Source organism: Passer domesticus, chromosome 1 (assembly GCF_036417665.1).
Source record: "Passer domesticus isolate bPasDom1 chromosome 1, bPasDom1.hap1, whole genome shotgun sequence".
Taxonomy (NCBI): Eukaryota; Metazoa; Chordata; class Aves; order Passeriformes; family Passeridae; genus Passer; species Passer domesticus.
In genome coordinates, this window is record NC_087474.1 from 25268699 (window position 1) to 25278286 (window position 9588).

The window sequence follows — 9588 nt, forward strand, 5'->3', positions numbered from 1 at the left end:
AGGATATTTGGAAAAATCTTGTCCAATTAGATAAAAAGAATTGAAATAGGTAGAGGTTAACCCATTTGAAATAATGACCTATAAAATAGTGTTAAAAAAGAAAGATGATTGTCTACTCTACCCTGGGCTCATTAAACATCCTCACTGATGCAACCTGAGTTTGTATGAGTGAGATGCAGTTGTACTTTGAAAGTTATGTATATATCCCTTGCGTATATTTCCTAAAAATGGAAAAATTTCAGTGTATCAGTAACTGAATACACCCCAAACCCCCAAAATTTCTTTTTAAACTGGTAATCATGTAACAAAATGTGGATTTTTGTGGGGCTTGGTAAGACCTGTGTGTTGATTTAAACACCTCAGGCGAATAAGATTCACACATAAGAATATGATTACTGCTAGAGGCTGTAACTTTATTAACTTAATTAACATAATGATAGCTGGGGAGATGAGAAACAGCTATTTCACCCAATATCACTACCTAACAGGAGTGCTCTAGAGTGCTTTTACCTAGACTATATCAATCAAGTTAATAATAAAACAGCAATCTTCATTTACATTCCTTGGCAGCTGACAGTCAAATTCTTTCCCCTTTTTCTACTTGAGTCAGGGATCAAAGTGCAATGTCTCAGTCTGTGCTTAAAATTTTCCTATCTGCTCGGTAAGGTCAACCACTAACTTGGAAAACTTGAAAATATCTGAAATTTTTCCCTTGAATCACCTTGGACCTTGTAGTATGAGGCTTAGGTTTCAAATCAGCAGAAACTCCAAACCTCCATATATTATAAAACATTTGTCACTATAAACCCCTCTGACTCTCCTGAGTTCCTTGAGTGTGTGCCACATGAGAATATTAACACTGCAGAAAACTATCTTTAAGATACAATAGAGGAGAAACTGTGCACAATATATCACTCTCTCAAATTCAGGAATTAAAGACGGGCTATAACTTAGAAATGCAGAAAGAACTAGAGACCAGGAAGATTTGCTTTGTAAAAACTAAAAGTTAATGGCAATATTGAGCCCATATAATGGTTTAGTTTTCACAGTACAGTTGAAGTATCTTTTATCACTAACTCTAGGCTATTTTTTCCTTCTGAGATGGAAAACCTTTGTAATGTACTATGACAAATTTTAGTAGTCTGAAAAAGACAGGAATTAAGTAACAGCGCTTATAAAAATGATACTAGAAGTTGAGAAATTTTCAGTAGAAAATACTGAGGTACTGGGAGGGAGGAACCCACATGATTGTACAGAATTTTAATTTTTCTTAAAGTCAGGAAAGATTTCTCTTAGTCAGCACTTAGTTTCTGTCAAAACTAACAAAACCCCTACAATCCTGTAGTTGCAAACAGGTAGCCATGCACTGATGGAATGAAAAAAACAGACTTTACATCCTTGCCCTGACTGATTTGAAATGAATGTCTTGAACTTGCAATTCTCATCTCTCTCGGGAGCTACTGCTTCTTCTGAACAGATGCTCTCTATTTTTCCCATAAAACCCTTCATAAGTCAGTTTTGGCTTGATGCAGCTTACCACAGGCTAAGAAAATAATTCTCTACACAGTTCTTCAGTGCTCATACCTTTCAGCACAGTATGCTTCCTTAAAAGCTAGCTAATATTTGCAAACTTCTTGAATAGCAAGTCAAAACTCCCAGAGTAATTTGGAATAGTGTTGAATTTAAAACTAAATGTCACAAGCCTAAGAGAATAAACATGTCCTGAAAATATAAATGAGGATTTAGTTTTCCACACCAAGCTGATAAAGTGGCTTTCTCTATGAAAGTTTAAGGTATTCTTTTGCAATTGTCCATATTTTTTCATCATCTTTGCCCTTGTCCACTGTGGCCACGTTCTCATCTAATATGTTTGTGCATATGACGCTCATATGATCCTGCTGAAATGCCTAAACAAGGTCAGTTAAGAAAATCAAACCAACAGTGAAAAGAGAAAAAACCCCCAAACTATTTAAATGTAACTATTTGTCTCCTTTAAATGAAAAGGTTTAAGAGGAAGTCCTTGTACTTGGTTTGTTTGGCAAGGTTTTGGTAGCAGGGGGAGCTGCAGGGCTGGCTTCTGTGAGAAGCTGCCAGAAGCTTCTCTAATCTCCAGTGGAGACAAAGCCATCCAGATCTAAGATGAACCCACTGCTGTCCAGGGCTGAGCCCATCAGTGATGGTGGTAGCACCTCTGGGATAATGTAATAGAGAAGGGGAACAAAGGTGCTGCACAACAGCAACTGCAGACAGATAAGAGAGGACTGAGAACACAAGAGAGAAACAGCTCTGCAGTCATCAAGATCACTGAAGAAGGGGTGGGCTGAGCTGCCTCAGGAGCCACATCAAGGATTTCCCTGAAGCCCTTGGAAAAGACAGTGGGGAGGCAGGCTGTCCCTCTGCAGCCCAGGAAGGTCCACAGTAGAGCAGAAATCAACTTGCAGCCTGTGCAGAATTCCATGTCCGAGCAGGGAGGTGCATCCCAAGAAGCCTGTGGAGCTTGGGCTGTGCAAGGTCCTGGAAGGACCTGTGGAGCCATGTGGTCAGAAGAGATGTGGCTGGAGCTGCGGAGGAGTTGTGACCCTGTGGGGTCTCCCACTGCAGCAGTGAATGAAGAACTGCAGCCTGTGGGAAGAACTCGTGTGGGAGAAGCTGATGTAGAACTGTTTCCCGTGGGAGAAACCTCACACTGGAGCAGAAGAGTGTGAGTAGTCCTACCCTGAGGAGGAAAGAGCAGAAGCAATGATGTGTGATGAGCTGACTGCAGACCCCATTCCCTAACCTCTGTGCCACTGGGGGAAGGAGGTAAAGTTGAGCCCAGGAAGAAGGGAGGAGCAGGTGGAAGATGATTTAAGATTTAGATTTTGCTTTCTTTTGAATTAATTCTGATTTTGAAGAATAAAATTAAATATTTAATTTCCTGAAGTTGAATTGGTTTTGCCCATGATAGTAACTGCTGAGTTACTTACCCTGTGCTTATTTTGATCCATGAGGCTTCCCTTATATTGTCTCTCACCTGCCCAGCTGAGAAGGGGCGTGGTAGAATATCTTTGTGGGCACCTAATATCCAGCCAGGGGCAAGCTGCTACAATCATATATTGGAATAATATAGATAACCTACACAATATGGTTGTGATTTTACTTCAATATTTGCTGTGCAACTTTAAGACCATTTTGCTTTCTAAAATAAGAGTCAGTTTTCAGAGTGATTTTCTTTGCCTTCTGCCGTCTTGTTCTGCATTTAGTATAATTTACTGCACTTGCTCTATGACTGAAATGAATAATTTAATTCACATAAGCTCTCAGATTTGTTCAGCCTTTTATGCCTTGCCATGAGTTGAGGACAATATAGGCTTAGAAATATAAGGTCAAAAGTGCATTTTTCCATAAATAATAAATTCTTTGATCATTTAAATAATAAATTTTCTTACTGTAAGTTTTTATCATGGTTTTTAATGTCATTTTTGTCACTCATCACCTTAGACATTATGTTTTATGTTCGTCAAAAAATACCACTACCTTCAGACTCCATATTGTCTCAATGTAGAAAATGCAGTTACATTTTCAATGGGTGCAAATACCTGTATCTTTAAATTTAATACCATGAAAGCAAACTATACTTAAAAATATTGAAATTCATCCTGCTAAAGAATGTGAATATCCTTAAATTTTGGACACTGCAAAATTATATTCTAGAGAGCTCAAACTTTCATTTCGTTATTTGTGACTTTACTTTCTCAATGCTCTTTTGTTTTGAGAGCTCTGGAACTTGTTGGAAGTTGTAACTGTGATTCATGTAAGACTTTTTTTTTTTAAATTTGTGTAATTTTCCATTCATTCGGAACAAATTTATTCTATAGGTGCATTATAGCGCTATTCTGTAATTAATTTTGCAGTCTGTAAGCTGAAAGATGTGAAGTTTCCCAAAAATTTTAGTAGAGGTATGTGATGTCAGTAAGTCAGTTCTGACAAGCAAAAACTATTAAGCAAGCGACAGTGGCTGATACTTCACTCTATAATCAAGATGTGCAACATAAAATTTGAGCTCTCTTTCTAGGGAGTTTACTAGAACCCTTCTCTGTAAAAGGAAACCCATTAAAAAAAAGATAAATTACTCTGGCTTGATTTTTGGCATGCCAAAGGGCATGTTTTAAAATTACCCAAAGAAGTTAGAAGTGTTTCTGAAAACTTAGCACTCATTTTCTAGTATGACCCTGCTTGAGCAGGAAGGTTGGACCAGATGGCCGCCTTTCAATGGGACCCGTTCTGTGATTCTCCTAAACACTTCAGTTGCTTACAAAATGTCCTAATACCCTTGGTGAGAAGGAAGAAGGAATGGACCAACTTTATGTTCCATAATAATTCAAAATTAACGATCACTAAATGAAATTAGAAGCTGGTTATTTTACAGAGTGTACGTATTAGGAAACCACATTTATGGTGTATGTTAGCTTTAACAAGAAACCCCATAATGTTATTCATTCTTATGGATATATTTCTCTCTGTATTAAAAAAATGAAGTATTTCAGGAAAAAAATACAGGTTGAAAAAAGAAGTATCTTCAGTAGACATTTGTAAGACATTCTGTGAGTAAAAGAAGATGCATAATTTACTGCAGCCTTAGGGAAGCCATAAATTATATTCAGACAAATCACTATTTGTTCTGTTATTGTAGTGAAAAATTCTCCTAGCAACTACCGTGCCTTACTGTATCTGTTAGTTGATATACAGAACATGCTTTCTTAAAGGAATGTATACAAATAGATGACAAAGATCTTTATCTTCTCTGGCAAAGCCCATAGGGTAAAATGCTTAATTTTCAGTTGAAAGAAAAAAGAAATCTTTTAGTTGCTCTAGGCTATTTGGATTAAAGAGTAGAAAATAAAGATGCAACATGTGTCAGGAGAAAGAAAGGGCAAGAAAAGTACTAAGACATCAAAAGAGGAAATAACATAAACCAGCATATTCCTAGAGGATAATTAAAATACAAAATACAAAATAAATTTTAAAAGTGATAATACAGCTATATAATATAAACTATTTGAATCATTAAATAGAAAAATAAGAGGGGAAAATACCCCAGCACCAGCTAGACATACTGTATATTTTGGAAAAAATAAACGAATATGATGAAGATATGATGGTGTGTGTTTGTTATAGGTCACCTGACTTGGAATGGAAAATTCTTACATCAGCCCTTGAAGTGTTAAAATGCAAAAGCTACTATATTCATGAGGGACTTAACAATAACCATTTTGAAACCCATTAGGTAATGAAGACAGTAAAACACAAAAGTAGTTCCAAGAATACTGAGAAGACAGCTTTATGATCCAGAAAGTGGAAAATGCAACCAGAGGAGAAACTGTCCTGGATCTGCTTCTTCAATAGGGAGGAACTAATTGAGAACGTGAGTATAATACAGAGCTACTTGCATTACTCACCATATGTGTCTGATTGTAAGGAAGGAAATCCTTTGGGAAGAAGAAACTGAAGAAATATGGCACAGAAGAGAAAGAATATGAGACAGACTAGAAAATGTCTTTGCAAAACTATTAACTCTGCCTTTCAGTCCTGCAGAAAACAAAGTGTACAGTTCTATAGGAACACACATAGAGTTGTGCTGCACAGCAGTGATGCTTGACACATCACTGATGAACCGATACTAGAGATCACCAATTATCTACTGAGCAGTTTCTCTCTTGAGTTGTTCTTCTTTTGCAGTTTGCAGCAATTGTGTTACTATGGTAAAGTAAGTTGCCAGTGAGTTACCTGGAAGAAAACCAGTCTCAGCAGAATGGAGCACAGTGCAAGCTAATTTATCTAATTTTGTAATATGAGCAGAAAAAAAGCAGAGTAGAGTCTGGAGCATTCAAGATATTTTGGGCAGTGTCTTATCCAAGAAGGTCTCTAGCACTGTTTCCAGTCTTCATTGACTATTTAACTGAGTAGTTTTTATTCTGCCTGGTCTGTTTTCATCTTCAAAAACTCAACAAAGTCAGACTGTACAAAAAATACAAGGGCCAGTTTACAACCTTTCAGTACCAGTTTATAACCTTTCAGTACCAATAACTATCACTGAGTTCATGCTTACCTAACTCACTTTCTGCAAACTGCTCCAGGACATTTAAGCAGAGCTTCTTCCCAGTCAGTATCATTACAAGGCAATCTCCCTTCCCATGTGTGCGCTTCAGCATTTGTCCTTGCTGAATTTCATCAGGCTCCTGTTGACCATTCCTCCAGACTCTGCACCGGGTTGCAGTTCTGCCCTTGAACCTGTTGACTGTCTTCTCCAATTTTGTGTCATCTGCAAGCTCAACACAACATTTCATCTTCCCCCAGTTTTTTTTTTTTTTTTTTTTTTTTTTTTTTTTTTTTTGAGTAAATTCTGTCTCTTTACACAGCTTTGTGTGAGGTGCCTGTCTGAGGTCTCTTTAGCAGGCCATCTTTTTAGAAACCTCAGAGATTTCCTGGTAAAACACAGTTGTGCTGTGTTCAGTTCTTACCCCAAGTCAAGTCAGACACTTCCAGACTGGACTGAACTGAAGAAAGAATGCATATTCATAGGAATTATATACAGTGAACTATTAAGAACACCTATTTACTACAGCTTTGCAATGGAAACCTCATGTAAATTCTATCATAGGTTCTTGCTTTAAATAATCTTGAATAATTTACTGAACATTACAGCTGTACTGCCACCTTATTTAAAAGATGTAAACCCATGATGTTTTAACCCTGTCAAAAATTTGACCTCCTCATTCAGCTGATTTGGCCAGCTAATTTGGAAAAGCAAATCTGGCCAGAAAAAAAAACTGAAAAAAATCAGCCATTTTTCACTTTTTGCCTCAAGCATGTAACTATGAATGATTCATGGCACTTCTTGCTCTGTGACAGATTCATTATTAAAAGTTTATTTAATTATCAATACTGTGCTCTGCTCTATTAAGAAAATCATATTTTATATTGACTATTACTTGTGAATGAAGCTATCAGTGTCATTCAATCCACTTGGAATCCTGAACAGCTGTTTCATTAAGCTGATAATGTTTGCTATTGACATGTTTAATGCAATATATTTTACAAGGGCATATTGGCAGTTTCTCTGTGTGTTAGGAGAACTCTGAGGGGTAAGCTAGGACGTATGATACTGTGTGTCCTGTTTTGTTTGGGGTATATTTGAGGCTCAAAACCTGAGAGATAATGTGCTGCAGTACACTAGTGCCCACTTCAGTAGTACCAGTTCAATTTATTTCATTGTTATTTTCATTGCAAATGTGTGTCAAGAAACATAATGATCTCAGCATGCAAATTATACGAGGACATAGAAAATAAAGGGAGTTGTAATCTGTTGTTAATGTCAGTTGCTTTCAGTTTGCCTAAATACATTAAAAACATGATATTATTGATATTTTGCAAACACTAGCATTAGCATATATTAATGCATGTTTCTTTTTTTTCTTCACTCCATTTCAGATTAATATCCATTACCATTATCAGTGTTTTATCTCTTTTGTGCTGGAAATTGAATTCTGCATTAGAGAAAGTGGATAATGTTTAATAGGAAGATGAGAAATATTCTGAAATAGAAAATGTTGGGCTTTTTTCTATTTAAGATTGTTTTCATGCTCAAATGATATTTTCTGCCTATTTTCACTATTTGCAATAGTATTTATCTTGGAAAATACCAGGGTGAATAATTGGCTTTTTCTAAACAAAAGTTCCATATATAATTCAGATACTTTCTTTAAATGTATATGGTACAATTATAAAATAATGTATTTATATATTTACTTAAAATATATAAAACACGAGGATATCAATGATCTTTTTGCTCACTTCAGTGACTAGGTCTTACTCTGCTTTCAGTTGTCTAAGTACTCTATATTATGAGGAATCAATATTCTCTTTCCATGTCAAAACAAATTCTGTATTTTGCCATGAAGCCATTTTCTACCTCAAAGTTTACACATATAACTGTGATTTAGCAGGTGCTGTCATAAAGCTGATGCCCTTAAGGAGGTAAGAAATTGCAGGAGAGAAAGAACTTGAAATATTTGGAAATGTTTCTGTGTTTCAAGTATTCTGAGGTTTCAAGGGTTTTGTAATGGAGTTTTTTCTGTGTATATCTGTGTTTTCTTCCTATATTTATTTTTATTGTACTGATTTTGAAAAAAACTAAACTACTCTTGGAATATGGACCAAATTATAACAGGAAAATGCAACAATTTATGTTTAGTTATTTAATTAATTTCTTCAAAACATTAGTCAAAGAACTGTCAGAAACATAAGTCTTTATTTTCCATGCAAGAGTAAGCTTTACAATGAATCAAGTGGCTGTCTTTAAAGTATAAAGCAGTGTTTACAAATAACGACCAATTAATGTGGTTAAAAACACATGCACTTTCTGTCCTGATCAGTAAAACCTTACTCAGTAAAAATCAACCAACAGTCTTTATAAGACTCTTTCCTCCCTGAATTTTCATCTTCCTCTCCTGGGATCTGCTGAAGAAGGTGAATATCATTAGAAGATATACTTTTTCATTGGAATCTTCAAAGATCTCCATTTTGAGATACCTGCTTACAGTGGATGAGACAGCTTTTCCCCCGATGACTATTTACTACACTTATGACCAGAGATGATAAGAAAGAATTCCCTTAGAAATGAACTACTTTGTGGAACTGTTGCAGTGTGGGAGATAAATTCAGAAATGTACAGAAAGATTCTTTGGATCTAAATGTGTTTGCAAATCAAAATTATAGATTTAAACCACAATAACAAATAGCATAGAAAATGGAAGAATAAGATTTGGGAATTTTATTCCAGTCCTCTATAAAATAAATTAATACTGTGGCTCATGTCTTGTCATGGAGACAGTGACTCTTTACAGAGCAGTCCAGCATCCTCCAACAAAAACTTTCAATAAATTCTCACGATAACTAGTATTAAAAAGTTTTCAGTTTGATATCTCCCTCCAGACAAACTTCGGTAAATACAAGGGTTTGTGTCCATGTAGTGGAAAGATTCCAAATTATTACATATTTTCACAGAAATTTGAGCTCAAACATTTAAGAACCTTATCATAGAGCACAAATCATCACACCAGGTAGCAATTTTAATGTATGTATTTTCCAGTTTCTCAGTGCTTTAATATTATGTACGAATTTAAAGTAGAAAGCAGTGGACAAACACATTACAAACACCACAAACTCTGTAATTCTAGTTTTCACATGTATTAGGTTCTGTTTTGTCGGGCCAGGGTTTTATGAGCCCTTAAAAGGGAACCTAATACCCGAAGGATAGCTTAGCTATTACCTTTGTAGGCAAATAATGAGCAGGATGGCTTCTGCTGCAGTGTTAGAAACAGAAAGGTTTAATAAAAGGAAAAACAATAAACAGAAAATCCGATCCAGGTACAGAGGTCTGAGCCTGGTAGAAACACTTTCACAAAAGCCTCGTGGTTTCTTTGTTCTCTCTTTTTCTACCTTATGGCCCAGGCGGGACCTTTTGGCTTCCATCCAATTAGGTGACCCCAAGGTTTTAGTGAAGTCTCTGGGGCCCTATAAGGTGGCTTTTCACCTGATGGTTGGGAG